Below are 24,403 nucleotides of genomic sequence, written 5' to 3'. Positions count from 1 at the left end.
CGTGCGCTGATAGCTAGTCAAGAAGTTTCTATCCTCATCATCTTAAGCATCAAGCTACTACATCATCATATTCACTGGTAACTGCGAAGCTTATGAGCCAGCCCGTAGGTACATCCTTTTCCCGTTCACATCGGTATCTGACCGAGTTGAATCTCTAGCAACTAGCAACTTGTGTTCTAGCACTCAACCAATGGACTTCGCTTGCGCTTAGCAGGCACTGATCCGCGATCTGCTCCTGTGCGACTACAAGATCCTTTTGGCCTAGTGTAGAAAGCAGGTGATCTTCTCATCTACCAGATAGTGTAGATCGCAGGATATCTTCCGAACTACTTGCCCTTAGCCGTAATCGTAGAGATTCATGCTGGACATTGTCCAAAAAGTATTCATGCGGTAAGGGTAAAAATCTTTTCGGATGCAAGTTGTCAAAGTTGTATGGCGGAGGGTGAGGTGGAAACAATGGCCAGCCCAGCCCAGCCCAGATCAATGCCCAGCTTTTGCAAGACGGTGGTTGAAATATCTCGGCAGTCATACCTTCAGCGAATCAGGAGATGTGGCCGATTTCTACGTGCTCACAACGGTGCGCCGTTCGAAGCTGTTCAAGTGTGATCCATGTTAGGATCTCTTAACATATCCTATGCGTAATATAAGATTTTATTTCCTTTTGGATATTATCAAATATGGAGACATGATTACAATTTCTATATGTTATTCACACCTTAGGTCTTCTTCTTCTTCTTCTTAATTGGCGTAGACACCGCTTACGCGATTATAGCCGAGTTAACAACACCGCGCCAGTCGTTTCTTTTTTTCGCTACGTGGCGCCAATTGGATATTCCAAGCGAAGCCAGGTCCTTCTCCACTTGGTCCTTCCAACGGAGTGGAGGTCTTCCTCTTCTTCTGCCCCCGGCGGGTACTGCGTCGAATACTTTCAGAGCTGGAGTGTTTTCGTCCATCCGGACAACATGACCTAGCCAGCGTAGCCGCTGTCTTTTAATTCGCTGAACTACTATGTCAATGTCGTCGTATATCTCGTACAGCTCATCGTTCCATCGAATGCGATATTCGCCGTGGCCAATGCGTAAAGGACCATAAATCTTTCGCAGAACTTTTCTCTCTTTTCTTTTTTTCCTTAGGTCAGGCTAGGTTATTCTGGTAGGCCAATAAGCCACACATAGACCAGTTTGGTTCTTTGCAATATCAGATGGACTTGCTAAGTCCAATAGGAGTAGTCAGCGTTTAAGATCCCTGCACTCGACGCGAATTTTAATAGACTCTGCGGCCTCACTATCAACATCTCCTCCAGTGTATCATACTATGGAGAGCCCGGATGCTTACAGCGTAGTCTTGCCAATGCGGACAAGTGCACAAGAGATGCTCTAATGTTTGCCTAGTGCCCTGCTCTAGGCATTTCCTGCAGTCTTCTTGATCTGTCAGCCCCATCTTATGCGCATGTGTCGCCATCAGACAGTGACCAGTTAGTATTCCTATCATGTTCCTAAAGTCTCGTCTATCTATCTATTCACTCCTTAAGTATATTGCATTTTTATAGCAAAAACGTCCATGAATTTAGTCCATACTTTTAATTAGCTACTAAATGAATCAATCTCTTACACATTTCCAAATTTAAAATAATTTATTTTAATTTTTTCTTTCCTTACAGGTGAGTTCACATCTCCACTCTTGATATTTGATTCCTTTCGTATCCTGGCTACAGCTGCTGTCATAAATTGGCTTCAATCGCCTCGGGCGACTATTTCCATGGAAGTCAAACTAACGGTAAATTTGTTGCAATAATCAAACTTGCCAAGCAAAGTAAGTTGCGCGTCTCTAAGTTTGTGGCAAACGCTCAAATTACCAAAGAAATACTGTCTGCGCCCGAGCAAAAATCAATCGAGCGATAAGCCTAATGAAAAAAAGCCAATCACAAGCTTCCTAAGAAAAATACGAAGCCGTAAGTTTATAATGAAAGCCCGGCCGAAAGAGTGAAACGAAAAAAATATTAAAAATGCGCAGGACAAGGCGTTAAAAAATAAGAAAGTGAAAAACAAGAAGAAAAAAAATGCAAAATAAAAACTTAAAAGCTCGCATAAATTAGTCATTTCGCTCTGTAGGACAATTAGGCGCGTCTGCATGCCAACATGCCACACCGAAATGCCACGCAATAACGCTGCAACATGCAACACCACGGCGCATGCATAAATTACCCTTGAAATATTTGCCAAACCAAAAACAAAGAAAAAAAAACAACAAAAAACGAAGCAAAATGCGAAAAAGTGAGTCAAAAAAGCGTCTTTGGTCTTCAGTCTTAGATGGCGTTAAGTGTGTGCGGCTCAATTTGTGTCGGTATGCTGCAGTCCATACACAATTTCAAGGTCCCTGAAATTAGTGTTTGTTTCTGCGTCTGATTGCAGTCGAACAACTTATTTACCGCTTTTGTCCTCTTTTATCCTCTTTTTTCAACGTTTTTTGTCGTCTTTATTTTATAATTTTTTTCTTTATTCGCCGGATCGCCCATCTTGCCGCAATATGCGCTGGAAATTTGAGCTAAAATTTCATATTAAAATTGAAAAAATATTCAAATATTCCTTGCAGCCATACATACATACATATGTATGTATATTATATTAAATTATAGTGTATTTGGTAATAAGAAGGAAGTAAAATGACTTTCAAAGAAAGAAATGCCAAATGGTGCATTGAAATTATTATTAGAGTATTCACAGGGTGTGCCATCTATTATTAAAAATTCATGAATAACAGGTCACTGGCAAGCTACCATAGTAGGTAAGGCTTATTCCACGATAGTTGGCGCAGATTTTGGGGTCTTCTTTTTGTGGATAGGGCAGAGCATACTTCAATTTCAAACGTCGGGCATGCTTTCGTCTGACCATATGCTACTAAAAAGCTGATGCATGTTGCTTACCAGTCTTCACCGCCGTATTTGAATAGCTCGGCCGGCAATCCATCGGCACCACGGCTTTGATGTTCTTCAGACCGGTATTTACTATTTGAACTTCTTCATGGTCGGGAAATGGAACGTCTGCTCCATCGCCATCTCCTGGTGTTATGCTTTCACTGCCATTCAGCAGGCTGGAGAAGTGTTCCCCCCATATGTTTAGTATGCACTGCTTGTCAAGCTCTTCATACTCACTTAGTTTTTTGCCTTCAAATGCGTCTCGCTTCCTTCTTTTATTAGTTCTTGAAATCTGGAGATATGGATAGATCCGGACTTAGCCTTGCCTTTAAAGGCGGCTTTTTAAAAGTTTTATGTAAAACGGTTCAGTAGAATCTGAGAAATCGTTTTAGTTCCGGTCGATGCCGGGTCAGCAATATCTCCGAAAATCCGAAAATAATTTGAATTTTGAAAAATCCTCTTAATTATTTTGAAATAATTGAATGTTATACTTTGACAAAGAACAAAAATCGATTATTTTTCATATCTTGTTTACAATACCCTCTTGAAGCTTTCTGAGCCAATTACAGTAAGTTACAAAATTCTCAACATCAAAGTTTCGGAGACAACTAATTTGCACATTTTAGGGCGCTTTTATAGCAATTGAAATATAAATTAGGCCAACGGAAATTACTTTCTATTCTACGAATAATTTTAAATAATTATTTAAATTAACAACAAAAAGAATTCGCCGCCCCCGGGTGGGCTCGAACCACCAACCTTTCGGTTAACAGCCGAACGCGCTAGCCAATTGCGCCACGGAGGCGATATAAATAAGTCGAACCGAACACGCAACGGATTATGGATTAGACTTCAAAAGAAAAAAACAACAAAAACTTCAATTTAGTTAGAACAGCAAAAATAAAAGTAGGCAGGCAGAAGCCCTACCCGCAGTTGGCAAGCTCGGAGCTTAACCGCTGTCGTCTACGCAGTGTTTATGCATAATTCATCATCATTTTGCTTCATTTATGTTTCACCAATGCTTTTTATTATTCTGCAATATTAAGAACTTTGATTTGACTAAGTTATTTGAGGGCGACGTAGTAATATTTCACAGACAGTTAGGGAAGAGACTGACATTTTACTAGTTAAGGCTTATTTATACTTTGATTTTATTTTTAATTATTCATACTTAATTAAAGTGTTTGCCAGAACCTGAAAAACTAAACGTCAAAATGTATGAATTATTAATTTTAATTCAGAAATATTCTATTAATGCTTTCCATTTTAAGATTATGTCAAGGTCACTAAAATAGACACGGTCCCTCATTCTGGCATCTATAACTATTAACCTTATGAACCTTTTTACGTTTGCTTTATCCTGATCGAGCGTTATACACGCTATTACCTGTTCTCTTGTGTCCGGTGCTGTTATGTTTATCGAAGGGGTCCTGTAGCGCTTCCTTTACAGCACTTTTACAGCTTCCTCTGTTGTTGTGACTGAGTCTAGGTCTCTAATCTCTATAGCTGTTTTAAGGTCGGTCACCGTTTCAGATTCTTTAAGGGTGGTCTTCAGTGCCCCGCAGAAGTTGGGTTTTGTATACTGTCTCTTCTCCAGCTCTAATAGTAAGGCCCTGGCTCTTGGTTTGTGGATACTTTTGATATTATCCTATGCTTCTTTTTGATCTACCTTGCTACGGATATTCTTAAGAACTTCGACGAAGTTATTACCTTCTGCTGGCTTTATAATCACGGCCTCTGTTTGTCGTTTGGGCCTATTATTTGTGCTCTGACTTGTAGCCATGTTCCTAACTTTTTGCCTCTCTTTTGCGCTTCTATGTGCTTCCCCCACCCTTCGTTTGTGTGGGTCTTCCGAGCTTTTTTAGTCAACACTTTTTGCCACTGACCGTCGTTTTGATTTTGTGGTCGCACTGTTTCTCGAGGCTGTACAGGGCTTGTCGCACGCCGCTTTGAGGTTATTGACTCGGGGGTCGTGATGCATCTGCTTAGACGATCCCGCCTTTTCTCATTTTCTGCAACTAGCCAGTTTCTATTTTAACTCTTGATGCAATCGAAGAGTTCGTCTAGCTGTGCCGTTTCGTTCTTAACATGCATGCTAACGTTCTTTTGTTTTGCCATCACCATTTTCATTTTTTGCACGATACCCTTGAACTTTTCTAGGCATTTCTCTTCTGCTTATTTCATTTCGATAATGTACTCTTGTTTCGGAATTCTGAGGTTCTTCTTTAGTATCAGTGGTGCTCTTCCCTTCTCCTTGTTTTGCCGGTGGTGCTTGCGTGGCCGGAGTTTTTCTTGAGACTGTCTTTTCTCCAGTTTTGTCTGGATGTTTTGGAGTGACGGTGACTATAAGGGATCTAAGTATCCTTCTGCTTCTACGGAAGACTCCCCGTATTCGTCGTTTTGGCCATCTTTGTTTTATTGTTCTTTCTGTTGGGTTTTTTGTTGTTGTTGCGGTGTATTAATTTTTTTCTAGTGGGTCTCCGCTAGAAGCCGCTAACACCGCACATTGTAGCAGTTGCTCTTTATGAACACCGTGGTTAACTATGTAAGCAGAGAAGTCACGTGAGAGTTGACACAAGTCCTTATGTTAGCTTATGTTCAGAGCCAGGTTCGAGCACGAATTAGAAGCTCGTCTCAACTGAACTTGTACGGCAATAGAAATTATGGCGACGTGCATTGGACGTACTTGAACACCTGCAAGGGTTTTAAATAGGCGGCGGTGAGAAGAGTATTAGCCTGCAATTTCGGTAATATGTCACTCTTACCTACTGAGGTGACAGAATACAGCCCTCAGATGACCTGATCGCGTTTCGAGTTTCCAGTACACCATAATCAGAATCTTACTGGCCACAATTCTGATGGCCGCTTGCCTAGAGTTTTTCGTCGTCGTCTGTGCACATTTGGTGCTGGTGTTCCCTCGTCGCTTTTTTGCCTTTCTCTCGTGGATGGGTTCTCCCTCCGTGCAACCCCGGTGAGGGTTGTGTATGCTTATTTAAAGACGCCATATATCGCTTCTTCCCAGGAGGCTCATTGGGCGCGTGAGGCGCTTTGACTCAAGCCTTCCTCTCCTGCAGCTCTTGGTCGGTAGCTGCCTCTTACTATTCGCAGCTAACCTACTTAGCGTAGGTCGTCCACTATCCGCCAGCTGTGACGCCAGTAGTAGCCTGAGCTCAGCCTTAGCCCATTATACAGATAACATACACAGCTTAGAGTGATTCAAAAAAAAAATTTTTCGTTTGGTACTCGGAAAAATAGGTTCCTAGACACCTCTAAGAAAGCCTCTCCAAAAAACTATTCATAATAATTTTTTTTCATTGAGTTATAAAATTCTTAAGAAATCAAAAATTTTCCCAAAAATAATTAAACTTTAACTGTTAATATCTTTTAAACGTTTGCGTTTACGAAAAAATCATAATAGACCTTTTTTGTAGAGCATTCAATTTCCTACAAAATCTAAGGAACAAAATATTTTTTCAAGCAGTTGGAAGCAAGATATAAATTTTTCTATCTGATAATAAGAATAAATAGAAAACTGTATGTAGGAGGACCTTCCCGTTACAATTAAAAACTCATGTTTGGAGAGGCTTTCTTAGAGGTGTCTAGGAACCTATTTTTCCGAGTACCAAACGAAAAAAAAAAATTTTTTTTTTTTTGAATCACTCTAATGTAGCTGCCATGCAAACTGACCTATCAAAAACTAGTTTTAGTATGGAAACATTTTTATTTGTGAAGGGTATTATAAGTAGCTTTAGTGCCACGTAAGAATTTAATTTTTTTTCAATATTTTCATATTTGCGGCATTTTACTGCACAATAAATCGCTTGTGTGAGAAAATAATTTTAAGCGAACTTCGTAAGAAGGATAAAATAACTGCTTTCTCCAATATAGATACCTACATACATACATACATGTAAAGGTAAACTTATGCAACGCTTTGAGTTTTTTTTACTCTACTCGTCACTCTCTTTCGAAGCAAACAACTGCGTTTACCCTAAAAAATGCAATCATGCACTTACCCCTTTTCCGTTTTGTTTTGTATTACGAAATTTGTGTATGTTGTTGCTTGTTTTTTTTGTAAATATATGTATGCAAAAATGCACGCGTATGGACATTATGCACATGTTCCCACTTCCTTGTCACACAAAACCGAGTCCATTGTTGCACGTTGCATAAGTTTTGACCTTGATCTTGAAAAACGAGAATTCGGCCACAAAGCAAAGGCTGCAAATTGAAAAAATAAATACAAACACATGTATGTATATGTGTGTATATAGATTAAAAACAAGCTCACCAAAAAAAAAAAAAACTCCAACCAAAGGGCAGTGAATATTTCGAAAACGAAGCATGGAATTGAGGAAGCGTGCAAAAGCTGCAAATAAGGGAATATGCACCACCAGCCTACTTATCTGCATACAATTGTCGTATGTTTGTATGTAAGCATTAATGCATTGCCACGTATGTATGTATGTATGTATGGCGATGTGTATGTGCATTCCCGGCTTTAAATAGCACAGCGGGCGCCGCGGAAAGCAATTTGCACAAACATTAATTGTAAAATGGCAAACGAATAAATTTTAGCGTTGAGTATTTATTGGCGTATATATGTATGTACATATGTATTTGTGACACATACTCTGCATGTGAAGTTGTGAAAAAGCAAGAAAAAACGTTAACTTCGGTTGCACAGCAGCTAGAATACCCTACATGCAATGATGAAGTTTCCATATAGCCACTTGATTTTGAGCGTGCAGTTTGTATGGCAGCTATAATATATAGACGTCCGATCTGGAAAATATCTTAGGATATCATGACGCTGTCTGATAATAATTTATGTCGAACTTCGTGAAGACATCTTTTCAATAAAAAAGTTTGTTTCCATACAAGAACTTGTTTCTGTTAGATCAGTGTGTATGGCAGCTATATGCTTTAGTTTGATCTAATCAATTCCTTCTGATATCGTACCGTTGTTTCGGAGAATTCTTCTTTACTGGCGTAAACAGCGCTTATGCGGTTATAACAGAGTTCAGAACAGCACGCCAGTCGTTTCTTCTTTTCTCTACGTGGCGCCAATTGGAGATTCCAAGCGGAGCCAGGTCCTGCTCCACCTGGTACTTCTAACGAAGTGGAGGTCTTCTTCTTCCTCTTCTTCCCTCGGCATTTACTGCGTCGAATATTTTCAGAGCTGGAGTGTTCTCGTCCATTCCGACGACATGACCGAGCCAGCGTAGCCGCTGTCTCTTAATTCGCTGAACTATGCCAATAACGTCATATATCTCGTACAGCTTATCGTTCTATCGACTGCGGTATAAGCCGTGGCTAATGCGCAAAGGATCATAAATCTTTCCCAGAACTTTTCTCTCGAAAACTCGTAACGTCGACTCATCAGATGTTGTCAACGTCCATGCATCTGCACCATAAAGCAGGACGGAAATAATGAGTGACTTATAGAGTTTTATTTTTGTTCGTCGAGAAAGGACTTTCTTCTTCTCAGTCCGAAGTAGCAAGAGTTATTCTGCGTTGGATTTCGAGGCTGACATTGTTGTTGCTGGTTCCAAGATAGTTGAAATTATCTACGACTTCAAAGTTACGACTGTCAACAGTGACGTGGGTGCTACAACTGTTTGTTCGATGATTGGAGATATTTCGTCTTGGCCGCGTTCACCGCCAGACCCATACGCTTCGATTCCTTATCTAGTCAGGAGAAAGCAGAATTAATGGCGCGGATGATATCAATATCATCGGTACACTCTTATAGTAGATTGCATCTTTTCTATTCAGCTCTGAAGTTCGAACTATTTTATGCCGCAGTAGATTGCAGAAGAGGCACGATAGGCAGTCGCCTTGTCTGTTACCTCGTTTGTTATTGAACGGCTCAAAGAGGTCCTTCCCGATCCTGATAGAGCTCTTGGTTTTCCCCAACGTGAGTAAACAGCCGTATTAGTTTTGCGGGGATACCAAATTTAGAAATAGCGGCATAAAGGCAGCTCCTTTCCATGCTATCAAAACCAGCTTTGAAATCGACGAAGAGATGGTGTGTGTTGATTCTCTTCTCACGGGTCTTTTCCAAAATTTGGCGCATGGTGAATATCTGGTCAGTTGATGATTTTCCAGGTCTAAAGCCACACTCATAAGGTCCAATCGGTTTGTTGACGGTGGGCACAATACGCGCGATAGAACATTATATGCGATGCTAAAGAGACTTATCCCACGGTAGTTGACGCAGATTGTGAGGTCTTTCTTTTTGTGGATTAGGCAGAGCACACTTAAATTCCAACCTTCGGCCATGATTTCGTGCGACTATATTCTACAAAGAAGCTGATACATGCTCTTTATTCGCCGCCGTATTTGAATCGCTCGGCCGGCAATCCATCGGTCCCCGCTGCTTTGCTGTTCTTCAGACCGGTAATTGCTTTCGAACTTCTTTATGGTCGGGCAATGGAACGTCTGCTCCATCGTCATCGATTGGGGAATCTGGTTTACCATCTCTTGGTGTTATGCTTTCACTGCCATTCAGGTGGTTGGAGAAGTGTTCCCTGCATAATTTTAGTATGCTCAGGGCATCAGTCACTAGATCACCTCTGTGAGTTCTTCTACAAGAGTATGTTCCTGCAACTCTGGTAGCAAATAATTATATGAAAGCTTTAAGAACGCAGAACCCTCGCGATGTGTTACAGCATTCTCTCCCTCACACCTTACAATTTATGCTTGAAAAGCTCCTATATTTAATATTCATTATAACTTTATATCAAATTACGTCAATCATCAGTGTAAATAAATACTTTTTAAATATTATTTTTTATTTAAATTATTCAAGTACTCTCGTAAAATCTCTTACTTGGTCTGAAGGCACGTTTATTGATTCACCATTTTGTTTGTATTTGTGCATCGATATTAACTGGATTTTTTGGGTTGTTTGTGCGTTATCGTTTTTTACTTTTTTGTTGTTTTTATTTTATTTTTTTATTTCTTCTTAGTTTATTTTTTATTTCTTTTTAGTTTATTTTTTATATTTTTTATTTTATTTTTTATTATTTTTTTATATCTCTTAGCCACGCTCTCCACATTTTTTGTCCGACTGCATCGCACTAATATTACTCAATAACGTGATTTTCCAACGCACTCGGGGATTTGTGTAATAAATTGAGTAAATAGGTATGACGGTGTACTCATATACTTATATACTTACATAAGTATTTAATATATATATACCAATGTATAGGTGTATTGCATTGTAAAATTACCATTTCGTTAAAACAAATGCTTTCTCGTCCACTTTCAAGTTCAAGGTTACGCCGAAGATTGGGGGTAAATAAAAACAGGTTGACACAGAGATTTGGGCGTTGAAATCGCGCGTGCTTCTCTGCTTTAAAATAAGCAATGAATAACTTTGGTAATTATTATATTTGTACATTTAGTTATCATTGCATTAAATGGTTTTTTTTGCACTTAAAAGGTATTCGATTTATTTTTTGTAGCTCTGAGTGGGTCAATATATCGCATGACATTTTTTATACTATGCAATATTTTCTCTCCAAAATTTATGAATTAAATATATACTAAAACTATGTTGTTTAATCGCACACTCATAATTGACCTAGAAAGTGTTTGATAACGTACAACATCACATCAGGCAAAATCACATCACATCGCAGCCAAAAATGAGTTACATAATAAACCATATGATAAAGTGATTCTGAAAAAGACTTATCTTTCATTGCATAATAATCAATATAAATAAAATTTTATTGTTATATATCATATGCATCAAATCATGTGATATGCAGCATCACATGATATCACATCATGAAATCACACGACTAATATCCTCTGTGCAGGTGGCAGACCAACTTTATTACTTTCAAAAGCTGATGAAATACTGTTGAAATGCTGATTAAATGTATGATAATAAAATAAAGGGTGATCCATTTAAGGGTTCCCCACTTTTTTAAAGAAAATTATATTATAATTATTATATTGTAGTTAGGTACCCTCCAGATCTTCATTTTGATAATATTTATTATAAAAAAAATATTTAAAATAATAAAAAAATTATAAATTGTTGCATTTCCATGTGATTTTTGATCAACTAGTCTACTGGCTAAACTTCAATTCACTAATTCTGTTATCGGTAGATTAAGCACTGCTCTCATGTTAAAATAATTTTTTTTAAATTATATTCAAAAGAGTTTCTGAATATATAATTTAAGTGGTCTAATCGCTTCCTGTTGTATTTTTCCAGTATTAGTGATTTATACCAGTTGTTGTTCTATTCGTAACTCTTCAAGTTTTTGTATAAACTTCATTGACATGATTTTGATTAATTTTTGTTTCAACTCTAATTGATTAGGCCAGTTTATATGACTTATACCAGTTGTTGTTCTATGCGTAACTCTTTAAGTTCTGGTATATACCTTTTTGACATGATCTTAGCGATTGCCATTCCAATTCCATTTGATTAGGCCGGTATATATGATTTATACCAGTTGTTGTGCTGTTTTTAATTCTTCAAGTTTTGGTATATAAATTATTAACATAATCTTTCCGATTGTCATTCTATCTCTAATTGATTAATTATGATTTATACCAGTTTTTTGTTCGATTCGAAACACTTCGATGTTTCAAATATCCCGTTAACCGTTTATTATTGTAGCTTCAATTGATTTTACTAATATACATATGTGATGATCTTACCGATTATTATTCCAACTTCAAATTATTAGACCAGTATATATGATTTATACCAGTTTCTTGTTCTATTCGGAACATTTGCAGGTTTGGGATATCTCGTTAACCGCTTTTTATTTTAGCTTTAATTGATTATACCAATATATGTGATTTATACCAGTTCATTTTTCAATTCACAATTTTTCAAGGCTTGGTATATCTCGTCAAATTGGTCTCACCGTTTGTTATTTTATTTGTAATTGTTTTTGTCAGTATTTGTGAGTTATATCAGTTGTTTGTACGATTCGGCACTATTTCAGTTTTGAGACATAATTTACCAAATCACTAAAGTATTCGAAACCGCTGTCATGGCAGTGTAAGCGATTTATACCAGTTGTTTGTTCGATTTAACACTCTTGAAATTTTGAAATATATTATATTAAAGTGGTCTAACTGCTTGTTATTCTATATTTATTTGATTATGCTAGTATATGGGATTTATACCAGCTGCTTGATCGATTCGAGCTTAATTCTAGTTTGGGATATTCATTGAACAAGTCAAACCGCTTGGAATATGTATAATTTTTCCAAACGCTGCTTATGCTATCTTAAACTGATTATGCCAATATACATACATATGTACATTTGTATGTATGTGGCTTATACCAGTTGTTTTTTCGATTCACAACTATTCAATGCTTGGGATATCTCATTAAACTTGTCTAACTGCTTTTTATTGTACCTTTAAATAATTATGCTATTTTATGTGATTTATACCAGTTGGTTTTTCGATTCGACAATCTTTGTTTTATGAAATATATCTCACTAATATGGCTTAAACGACTGTCATTATATTTTTAATTGATTATGCCAATATATAAGATTTATACCAGTTGTTTTCTCGATTCGGCAATCTTTATTTTTTGAAATATACTTCACTAAAATGGCTTAAACGACTGTTATTATATTTTTAATTAGTTTTGCCAATATATAAGATTTATACCAGTTGCTTTTTCGATTCGCCAATCTTTATTTTTTGAAATATAGCCACGATACGCCACTTTTCAGGCAAGTATTATACCAAATAGCTCACTAGTTGGCTCTGGGTCAACAAAGTCTGTATTTAAAACAAAAATAAATTTTATACCAGAATATTTAGTATTTAAGTATCTTATCTCAGAATTTATGGCACATTACATCAACTTAATTAAAAGGTTACCAATTACTTGTTTATCCAATCGAATTGCGAATCTATCCGCTAACTGGAATATCATATTTATCTTCACTTGGCTTGTGATGACTATTCACCCCGCCCACCGCTGCAAAAATTTACCACCTACTTGTATTATTACAACAATTTTGTTGTTTTAGAAGAGTAACTGTGTTTCGTGCATCTGCTCGCTGCTTGCTGCAAGCTGATAATAAAAACACATTTACTCGCATATAACTGTATGTAATACTGTTTATGCGAAACATACATATGTACATATACTATGTGTATGTAGGTGTGAATGTGCTGTATTTTTGCACTTTTGCTCGCATTTCTCAGCGCTGCAAAGTTAAAGGTCGCTGTATCAATTCAAGGCCAAGTGCAAAATGAAAGTAAACGAACAGTAAAATACACAGTTGTATGTTTGTATATAAACAGGCGAATGCACACAGACACGCAGAGATACAGACGCAATTTATTTAATATAAAATAAAGTGAAATTGCGATTGTGATTGCAATAAAGGCAGCGCAGCCAACGATAATCATAAGCTGCAGCAAAAAGCAACAACACATAACCACATACATATATTCACCACACACTCCCAACAGCCATAAACACTCAAGAACAGAACAACTCAATTCACCACAAACAAACAATTAACAGATAATGATTTTCAGTTTATTTTTAAATAAAAAAAAATAAAGTTTTTTGCACATTTTTTTAATTTTTTGGCAAATATTGTTCCATGACTGTGTTTTGTGTATGCATTTTTTGGTATTTCGCAAGATTTTTATTCTATACGTATATGAAGAATGTTGGATGTATTTTTGTGCCCAATTTGAAAATTAAACCACTGTTAGGAAAAAATCTTATCGGTCAACGGTTCATTGAAATTTCAATATTTTGTTCTATTACTCGCCTGTTATGTGACGCAAATTCGAGCAAAAATTTATTAGAACGTGCAGGGGATTTAAGAGCGACAAAATTAAATTATATAAGTACCAAAAGAAAACAATAAAAATCAAAGGCAAAAATAGAAAAAATATTAAAAAACTAAAAATATAAATAAAAAATATTTAAAAAAATATATAAATAAAAATAAAATATAAATAAAAAATATAAATAAAAACTAAAAAAATAAATAAATGAAAAAAAAATTACACAAAAAAACAAATAAAATATTAGTCATAAAATAGATTAAAAAATTAACAAGAAGTACTAATAAATAAAAAAATACAAGAAAAAATGATAACTTTGGTTGCACCGAAGCTAAATACCCTTCACAGGTGCATTTCTTTTAGTAACTATGTGTTCAGTTTATACGGAAGCTATATGCTATAGTAATCTGATCTGAACAATTTTTTCGGAGATTATATTGTTACCTTAAGCGGTAATCCATGCCAAATTTCGTGAAGATACCACGTCAAATGCGAAAGTTTTCCATACAAGCTCTTGATTCTGATCATTCAGTTTGTATGGCAGCTATATGCTACAGTAAGCCGATCTGAACAATTTCTTCAGAGATTACATTGTTGCCTTAGAAAATAATCTATACCAAATTTCGTAAATATATCTTGTCAAATGCAAGAGTTTTCCATACAAGAGCTTTTTTCGATCGTTCAGTTTGTATGGCAGCTATATGTTATAATGGTCCGATATTGACTGTTCCGACAAATGAGCAGCTTCTTGAAGAGAAAATGACGTTTGCAAAATTTCGAAACGATATCTTAAAAACTGAGCGACTAGTTCGTATATATATCGACAGACAGACGGACAGACTTGCTTCAATCTCTTCAGTTGTTGACAGTGAAATGTAGAATCAATCGTTCGACCAGGCTGGAGCAGCTCATAGTGGATGATTCCTTTCCAATCCCATCAAACACTCTGCAATGCTGGCTTAGCGACAATTTATTGAGTTTCACCACGCTTGGACCATGATTTTTGTGTATTGTCTTGTATTTGATCCGCTTTTCGTCTCCTGTTACCATTCGCTTCAGAAATTGTTCGATTTCATTTCGTTTCAGCAAAGAATCGCAGATGTTAATTCGGTCCATTAAATTTTTCACAGACCATTCAGGTGGTACCCAAACATCGAGCTTCTTTTTGTAGCCAGCTTTTTTTTAAATGGTCCAAAACCGTTTTATGATGAATGTTAAGTTCCTTAGCGATGTCATGGCTGGTTATGTGATGGTCCTGGTCAATTTTTTTCCATAATTTCATCGACTTTTTCAAGAAGACAAGAGCAAGGTGCAAATGAAGCTTTAAATCTCACCTTATAGTATGGCGTGATGTGATTGGTAACACTGGAGATATACCACGGGCATGAGGTCCCTAACACTTGGTGGCAGGTAGTATGAGGTGTCTAAAGAGGTTGAATAGGCATGTGGAATTAACACTATCCAGAGTCACCAAACACTTATGATATGCAGACGCTTAGTCGGTAGTTCCTGGGGCTGCAAGGCAGGTATCATCAGGTGACCGTGATCGTTAGGCCTATTATCACTTATGGACCGCTTGCTTGGGCCTCGAAGCCAAGCCAGTCTTCGGTAGGTCCCGAACTATCGAAGCTGCAAAGAATCGCTTGCGTCTGCGCTTCAAGTGCAATGCGCACATGCCCAACCGCAGTACTTGGACGTCTTGCTGGAGTTCATTCCGCTCTATCTAGTCATCAAACAGACAGCGAAGCATACCATGCTGCTCTTGGCAGCCGAGGGGTATTGCAAAGGTAACATAATTTCTTTCCAACATAAGAAGGCCTGAGGGGAAGACACACCATTGGCCGTTCTTCCAAGAGACGGAATTACAAAGAGGGTAAACTTCACAAAGAAGTTTAAAGTTCCTCTCGGCGGTAAGGCAGAGTGAAGTGAACCCACACTCGACCTACTACTTGGGAGGGGTGGCACTATCCAGTGGTACACTGAAAGCTCAAAGCACCGTAAGGCATTGGTGCAAACATTACGGGACCGCATACCAAGCTATCCGTACCAATCGGTAGTTTTCCGAGGATCTTTCAAGCGAACTTTTTGCTATATTTAAGGCACTGTGCAGTAATAATCTCTAACGCAATCATCGCTATACTCAGCGATAGTCAAGCAGCACTAAACGCGATCTCAGCTTATGAAATCAAATCGCTATTCGTGGAGGAGTGTATAGGAAGGCTGAACCGCCTATCAATTTGCAACCGTGTACCACTGATCTGGGTACCAGAGTATAAAGGGGTAGCCGGCAAGGAGCTGGCCGATGAACTACCCTGCTCTGGGGTTGTTTCCAGCATGATAGGGCCAGAACCATACGTTGCTTCGCACGGAGGGGAGAGTGGATAGCGTACTGTGCACTGACAGCAAGCAACAGGAATGCGCCACGCCTAGCTGCTATGGGGAGCTTACAATCTAGCAAGGTTTAAAGATATGATCAACTTACTCCAAGACAAATAGTTTGCAGTGCAAAACCTCAATTCATTTCTATCTATCTTTCTGTCTATCTACATCTATTATTTTTTCCATGAGTGTAATTTACAAGGTCTTGACAGTGTCATTTTAAATTCTTCTACTCATCGAAGTCTAATGACGCTTTCCACTCAAAATTCCTGCTATCCATTAAAATTATTATATAAAATTCAGCAAGCTAAAAAGTTGCGAAAAATTTGTCTAAATCTGCATGCGAAAACGGAAGATTAGCAACAGCAGAAAGTCAAAAATTCTGAAGACATACCAAAAATTTAGAATAAGTCATCAAACTTCAGGTTATTAGCTTCGCGAACGTGTGGAATTATTTGAATTATTCATCCATGACGGCATACGGTTATTTATTTCGAAGACAAACCCCACTCATCGAACGTACCGAAAACTAAACTCGGCAGTTTTCCTGCTGCGCTATCTGCGCGCTGCTTCGCGTTGCGTTGACTCAATTTTCGGCTGTCTTGCATTTCGCTTTTTAATATCTACCCATCTATATAACTATACTACACACGCCAATGAATATATATGGATGTGTATATACATATTCATATTTCGTGTGTCTGGTCCGCAGCTAAATGGGCTTCACACACGGCGCTCTGTCATTAAATCTGCTCGTATTTGTGTTTGCTTGCACTCCACAACGCCAGAGCGACACACGAGCCAACACAAAAATGTGTACCCGCCTTGCGCCGCCTGCCATATTTACTTAAAAAACGCTTGCAGCGCCCAAAAATCATGCTAGCGACAGCAGCAGCAGCAGCAGCAAAAATTGGGTGGCGAATCGGCTAGCAGCGGAGACGCTTAGTCCCGGTTCAGTGAGCCGAGTGTAACAGGCGCGTTTGCGAATTTCTCATTGGTTGGCCACTTGGGCGAGATTTTTTCGCCCCTACTGTTGCTCGCCCTCCCGCAATTCCACTGCCACCATGCGCCCATGCCAGTTCCACTTTTTGTGCATTTTTTGCTCGCGCTGTTTTTGTTGTGCAACTAAAGGTCGGTAACACAGCTGCGCCTGCGACTGCGTTTCGGTTTGCTCAAACGCGCTGGGGCTGGGACTGGGTTGACGCATGTGGTATGCGCGGTAGGCGGTGGCGTCGGAGGGTCGGTTTGCTTGTCGGTCGTCGGTCATCACCGTCATCAGCGTTGCTGTCGTAGCCGAAAATGAAGCAGCAACCGCATTCAAGGTCATTGCGCACAGACAACACAGACTGCCGCCGCCGACCACTGCGCCCCAAATCACACACACATACTCCCTTGTTTACGAGTACAAGCTTGTATGTGTATCCGGCTGGCGAACGCGCCGTCCCCCCCCAGCGATTGCACTCAATTTGCGCTGCTTTTGTGGGCGAAGCTTTTTTTGTTCCATTTTTTAGCTAAAATTTTACTTTGTTCTCTTGCAGGCAGTTTTTGTTATTTTTGTACTTTTTTGGCACTGTTTTTGTTTGTGTGTGTTTGTTTTGCGTTTTTGCGCTTATTTATTTACCTTCCGCTGGCGTATTTTCAAAAAATAATAAAACAAAAAGTTGCAATGCTTTCGCTTCTGTGCAATTCCATGCGTTTCTTATATAAATTCGTTCGTTTTGTCTCGTTTGTTGCCAGGTTTTTGCTTTTCTTCTTTTGATTTTTTGTTGTTTTTTTTATTAATATTTCTTGTTTTGATAAACTTTTAGTAGTAATCGTTGCAGCAGAAATGCCGAAATATTCTGTAATCAATTCGTTCCCGAATCTACTACGCAATAAATGAAATGTTGACTGGAATTTTGAGAAAGAATTTTGGAAGCTACTTAGTTGAAAAAAAGGTCAAAACGATTCTCCAAATTGAACACTGATATACTAAACCCTATTTTGAGATGTTATATATATCTTTTCGAAATAACTGGGTTTCTTAACGAGTCAAAAATGGAATGGAATCTTTATTTTTTTCTTTTATTCTTCCAAATCAACTTCGGCCCCTATCAAACTAGTCTCCGTCCGTCAAAGTGCTCTTTTGAGAACTTGTTTTACAGTTCTCGAAGCAGTCGGAATAGTCTTTTTCCCGGTAAAAGCCTTCAGTACCTACTTCGGTTCGGCTTTGATCAATCACGTCAAAACGGCGTGTCCGCATTGGTCTTCTGAGTTCGCCAGGAGTCTGACCTTTTGAGTTAACCAGTAGTCACACGGCGCTTCATCAGGCGAGTACACTGTTTGCAGAACGATATGTTTCCAAGTCGCGAAGAACCAGCCAGCCTGACATGGTTTATTTGAGCAATTTTAACATCAATGGAGACTTGACGCGTTTGAGACACAAAACATTCTTCAAAATGGTTTGAGTTGAACCAAACGATATGCCAACACTATGAGCGAGGTCTCTTGATTGACAATTGATCATTTTCAAACGGTGTTATAGGAGATATCAGTTCGGTTTCCAGCTGACCTTACGCTCGGCGCGTAATAACGGTATCTGGCCCATTAGCTCAGTTGGTTAGAGCGTCGTGCTAATAACGCGAAGGTCGCGGGTTCGATCCCCTCATGGGCCACATAATTCGACTTTTTTGTCGCATGAAACGGGTAAATATGGCTGTTTTATTACCAGAGGGTCTGATCAACATCTTTATTTCGGCATAATAGACTCACTCCCAAACTCTCACTACTTTAGTGTTGTGTTTGGACCTGACATACCTTAATCCATATCTTAACTACTAGAATACGTTTAATTTCTTTTGAGGAATGCTGCTAAGTCAGCCGAATAAAAATTCGGAACTATAGCAGTTATGAAGACCCGACTGTCATTGGAAACACTGCTTTTCTCGGATACTTCTTCATCTTTATTGGCGTAGAAACTGCTTACGCGGTTATAGCCGAGTTTACAACAGCGCGCCAGTCGTTCTTCCTTTTCGCTGTTTGGTGCCAATTGCAGATTCCAAGTGTAGCCAGGTCCGTCTTCACCTGGTCTTTCCAACGGAGTAGAACGCTTCCTCTTCCTCTGCTTTTTCCAGCGGGTACTCCGTCGAATAATCTCAGATCTGGAGTATTTTCAGCCATTCGGACGACATGACTTAGCTTGAACTATTTCAATGTCACGTATATCTCGTACAGCTCATCGTTCCATCGACTGTGGTATTCGCCGTTACCATTGCGCAAAGGACCATAAATTTTCCACAAAACCTTTCTCTCGAAAACTCGTAACGCCAACTCATCAGATGTTGTCATCGTCCATGCCTCTGCACCATATAGCTGGAAGGGAATTATGAGTGACTTGTACAATTTGGTCTTTGTTCGTCGAGAGGTGACTTCACTTCTCAATTGCCTACTCAGTCCGAAATAACACCTGTCGGCAAGAGTTATTCTGCGTTGAATTTCGAGGCCGACGTTGTTTTTTGTGTGAGCGCTGGTTCCAGGATAGACGAAATTATCTACGACTTCGAAGTTATAACTGTCAACAGTGACGTGAGAGCTAAGTATGTCGCGAGTACGACCATTGTTTGTCAGAACATACATTACTTATGCCAAACATTTTAAATTGTATGTGTCATTTTAAGCCTTTGAGCAACATTTTAATAAGCCGTTTTGAAGAACGGTCAAGAGTTGAAATCCTCGTTTAAAATATGCAAAAAAAGGCGGTCCCTTCGAGTCGAAAAGTAGTGTCATATATGCTCAAGAATATTAATAACCGAGTAGGTTAGGTGACTTTGTTCTATGCGTTGTTCTTTTCGGACTTAATTGACTCGCTAAATTATAAATATTAGTTGTGAGCATAAAGAGGGTCAAATAAAGAGATGATTGCCGATTAAGACATTGCATTCATTTAATTTTGTTGCGAATTGACCGGTTAGTGAACCAATTTATAAATGAAAAATAGCTATTTTTATAGGGTTGCCAACTGGCCCATTAGCTCAGTTGGTTAGAGCGTCGTGCTAATAACGCGAAGGTCGCGGGTTCGATCCCCTCATGGGCCACAAATTAAATAACTTTTTTCGAGGTAATACATTTTGGAAGAATGAGACTTGTAGAAGAATAAGTGTCAAAAACATGAGGGTTGAAAAAGGCTTGATGTTTTATACTTTCTCATTTACACTACTCAAGAAATCTGAAATAAAAATGTGTGACTGAGAAATCGCATTGAGGTGTGAATATGAATTTGAGTTCAAAAATTGCCCATCACTTGTAACTATTTGTGTCATTTTAGTGATTGGTAGTGATTTGAACCCTATACCGCTTCACTATTCTCAACAAACCAGAAATATATTGGAACTTTATATTTTATCTTCGGGGCCTGAGCAGGGAAAATTGGAATGTTTATGAGATATCAGATGAGACGTTTTTCCCCAGAATGCTGCTCTTATGTCGGAACCGCCGAATCGAACCACTGAGCAAATAGTTAGTTGCCATACAAACTTTAGGTACCAAGGAATTTAATCGTTTTTCTTTTTTCATATCTTTAATATTTGTTAAGTTATGACCCATTAATGGTACATATTGCATTAACTATCAGCATAACTAGTTTCGTCTGGCCCATTAGCTCAGTTGGTTAGAGCGTCGTGCTAATAACGCGAAGGTCGCGGGTTCGATCCCCTCATGGGCCATTAAAACTTCAGTATTTTAGTTGGAAAAGGATGTGATGCTATTAGAATTGTATATTACGAGATGGATGGATATATTTGATGAGACACGCCCACTATATCATCCTTATCTTAGTTTGTTTAAGGAATCCAATAGCATTTCGTTGAACTATTTCAAAAATTATGTTCGAAATATTAAGTCAATCAAGTGTTTCTTCCCATATCTCCAAAGTAGTAGATTCCAATTCAATCAAAAAAGCAATAGTCGAATTGAAAATTCAGATAACCAGTAGAACTGATTCAGTAACATTCAGTACTAACATAAATAAATTCGAATTTCAGTAATTTAAACTCTATTATCTCAAATTTAAAGCGAATCGATCCTACTGGACCCAGAAACTCACTTAAGTAAATCAATATAATAATACATCTACTTAACCCAATCTCGAGTTTCATAGTAGTCACTTGCTCTCTCAAGTTCTATTTTTATACTTTTTCAATCTCGTTCCTTATAGTCACTTGCTCCCACAAGCTCAGCTACTTAACTTATTGCTGTCAAAGACCCGGGAAAATACTCTACTACCTCAAATTTAAAGCAGAGTGTCGAAACAAGTAATACTAGATCAAGAAGAGCTTTGACAGCTGGATGTAACAATATGTCAATGTCATATTTATCCATTAAGTACATCGGATGTTTATACCACAGCGGCTACGGCCGATTGGAGAGACAGATAATAGGGTTATAATCCTTGGAATCTACTTCAGAAAAGAATTGGATAAGTAAATGAGGATTGCATCGCGACCTAAGGTCTAAGAAAATGCTTACTAATAACAAACATATTTTTGAAATAATTCAAAATGCTATTGAGTACTCTCTCATCGAACACCGAACATATTTTTGAAATAGTTCAAGAATTTTGAATAGTTCAAGATTGGGTACTAATTAAAAAAAAAAAAAATGCGGGCATTAACTTATCAATCTCGTAACATAACTTTCGTAAAAACTTATTTAGAGCTATGTTTTCCGCTATATAATTAAGAGATATTAAAATACTCTTGTGAATATATTTCTTTTAGAGTTTCCTTAGTCTATATTCTGAGTATTATATGAGATCTCAGTTCTGTTTCCAACTGAAATTATCTTCGACGAGCAATAACGGTATCTGGCCCATTAGCTCAGTTGGTTAGAGCGTCGTGCTAATAACGCGAAGGTCGCGGGTTCGATCCCCTCATGGGCCACAAACTATCCTTTTTATCGAAAAACCATGCTTTAAACTGTACAGGGGTTGTGAATAATCAGGTATCAGCTATGAATCTTATAAAATATAGATTTTGTGAAGGAATAAATGTAATACTGTTGGACTATCTCGCTCTGAACTTACTATATTGGGGTAGTAAATTGAGTTAGCTAAGACAAAAGTTTACTTTTCTCAGTTGATGAATGGAACCCATCTTAGAAGTACTACTTCCTTCCAAAAAAAAAAAAAAACAAAAAACTCAGAAACTTAATTTTTTCTTTTTACTTTATTATGTTTACTTAAGTTATGCGCGAGGAGACTTATCAGTTTAGGATATTTACTTTCAGATAAAGGAACTTAGCTACAGTTCTTATTGGGGGAAAGAAGTTAAGTACATTTTTAAAAATGAAAAATAAAAAAGGAAAAAGAAAGTATTTTACTTGCTGTTTCCAACTCTTATCAATAATCATATCCACCTAATTCATGCACGCCACTGATATTTTCATCAAACAAACTCGAGCTCTATGCACCACCAATATTTTTTCCATTTTCAACCCTCCGTCTGAGCATTTTCATGTCATGTCCCCCACATTTCAACATAACGCACATATACATACATTATATATGTACATATACATATATTTGATTATGCTGAATGCTTGTAGCCACCTACTCAGTCGGCTGACAGCCCATCAATGCGCCTGTCAACAGAGACATCACCGTGTGAGTTGTCATCGTCAAAACGCTAGGCATCATGTCAAACAGTTTCACAAATTTACTGTTATTGCTTCGTTACACTGCCGTTTGTCTATTTTGCCATTTGATTTTCTGTCTGTTCTCTACGCATTTCGCATTTTCTTTGTTCATCGTTGGCTCTCGGCATTCTCTCAGTTTTTCCGTGTTTCTCATTTTCATTCTACTTTTCATTCTTTAAGATTTTATGCTTTCCTTGCTTCTTGCGCTTTCCGCGTTGGCTACCATTTATCTACCCTTCAGCTTATACCTCGTTTCTGTATCGATTTTTCTTTGTTTGGGTGCAAAATGCGTCGCACGTGCTACTGCGCCTAAATGTCTGCTACACTTTTTTCTCTCCTTGTTTTATTGTTCATTGTTTTTAGACAGCTGCCTACCGCCGCTGTCGGCTCTGCCTTTCGAACGACCTACCCAACCGTTAGCTTTCATCACACTCCCAGTTCGGTAGGTCTGTCTGTTCGTGTCTTCTATACCCCTACTTCTGGCCGCTCTACAGCCGTCATACGCAGCTGTTTTATGGTTTGAAGTGCGTGTATGACCTTTTTATGTTGGTTGGCGCTTGGTTTAGGCTCCTGCCTACCAACAGTCGTTCGAAAACTCGGCAAAAATATATATTCTGAAAGTGTGCGTGGGCACATTAAGATTTCACCGGCTTTTAAGGGTTTCCAAAATGTTGCCCTCATACACACATTGTTTTTGTATTTACTTTTGTAATTGTATTTTAGGGTTTGTCTGAGTTTTGGTTATGTTGAAGTATGTGTCAATGAATTTATTTTTGCACTTAATACTGATTTGTGTGGCTTTTCTGGGCCAGACGCTGCGTCGTTGACCTTTTAATTTAAAACAAAGGCAAGCATATGTTGAGCCATCAAGCTTTATTTACCGTTGGTCTCTGTTGCACGGTAATTAAAACTATATAATTTGGTTTCAACTGCTATGCGCCGCCTGGCTTTTTTCTCTCTCTTCTCTTTGGCTCTTTGCTACTATGGGAAAGCGCTATAAATGGATTTGTTGGGTTACGAGTAAAATTCAAAATTGTCTAAATATTTAAAGCTCACAAATTTTCGTGGTCTACAGGCCTGTGATTTGTATGCTTAGGATGTGGCGACTCTTCAGATATTTGCGGTTATGTTTTGTGGTTACCATGAAACAATTTTTGATACACATTAATGCAAAGTTAACCCTGTAGGACCTGATAGATTATCAAGAACATAAAAAGTGACTTCATGAAAAGTTTAAGTAAGACCAGGTAGACGTCAATGTAGTTGATCGCCACTTGATAACTTACTCTGGAAGTATTTATCAACAGCTTTTACGTGAATGAGGTCGTGAGAGTCACCCAAGTGTACCCATGAGACCCACATAACACTTGTGCTAAGGGAACAGATGTCATACTTCAACTTATCCAACCTCGAGACTCACATTTGCATGTTCTCGCAAACTCTACTACTTCAATCATAGTTAGTTGCGGTCCAAGCCCTTGAAATTCTTTATTGCATAGTAATATAATTTAAAATGCTAGAAATTCTTCATGAACCGTTAGAAATGCATTATAAACCGTTAGCAGTTCATTCAAAATTAAAATAATATTTGTTGGATCGCTTTTGAATTCTAACAAGTAAAGATACTA

At 38.1% G+C, this 24,403-nt stretch overlaps 1 protein-coding gene and 5 non-coding genes across 6 annotated transcripts in view; 5 read left to right on the top strand and 1 right to left on the bottom strand.

Moving 5' to 3' along the window:
• The window catches only part of LOC120770309 (ecdysone receptor), a 283,075-nt gene that overhangs the window by 12,025 nt on the left and 246,647 nt on the right, over positions 1-24,403 (top strand). The window lies entirely within an intron of this gene.
• Positions 3,646-3,719, bottom strand: Trnan-guu. The gene has a single exon. It is a non-coding gene; the product is annotated as a tRNA-Asn (tRNA).
• Positions 18,687-18,760, top strand: Trnai-aau. Its single transcript has one exon. It is a non-coding gene; the product is annotated as a tRNA-Ile (tRNA).
• On the top strand, positions 20,106-20,179 carry Trnai-aau. Its single transcript has one exon. It is a non-coding gene; the product is annotated as a tRNA-Ile (tRNA).
• On the top strand, positions 20,733-20,806 carry Trnai-aau. The gene has a single exon. It is a non-coding gene; the product is annotated as a tRNA-Ile (tRNA).
• Trnai-aau lies at positions 21,948-22,021 on the top strand. Its single transcript has one exon. It is a non-coding gene; the product is annotated as a tRNA-Ile (tRNA).

The sequence above is a fragment of the Bactrocera tryoni genome, chromosome 3 (genome assembly GCF_016617805.1).
Source record: "Bactrocera tryoni isolate S06 chromosome 3, CSIRO_BtryS06_freeze2, whole genome shotgun sequence".
In the NCBI taxonomy this organism is placed as follows: Eukaryota; Metazoa; Arthropoda; class Insecta; order Diptera; family Tephritidae; genus Bactrocera; species Bactrocera tryoni.
Note: the sequence above shows the minus strand (reverse complement) of the source record. Positions and strands in the feature narration are given on the sequence as shown.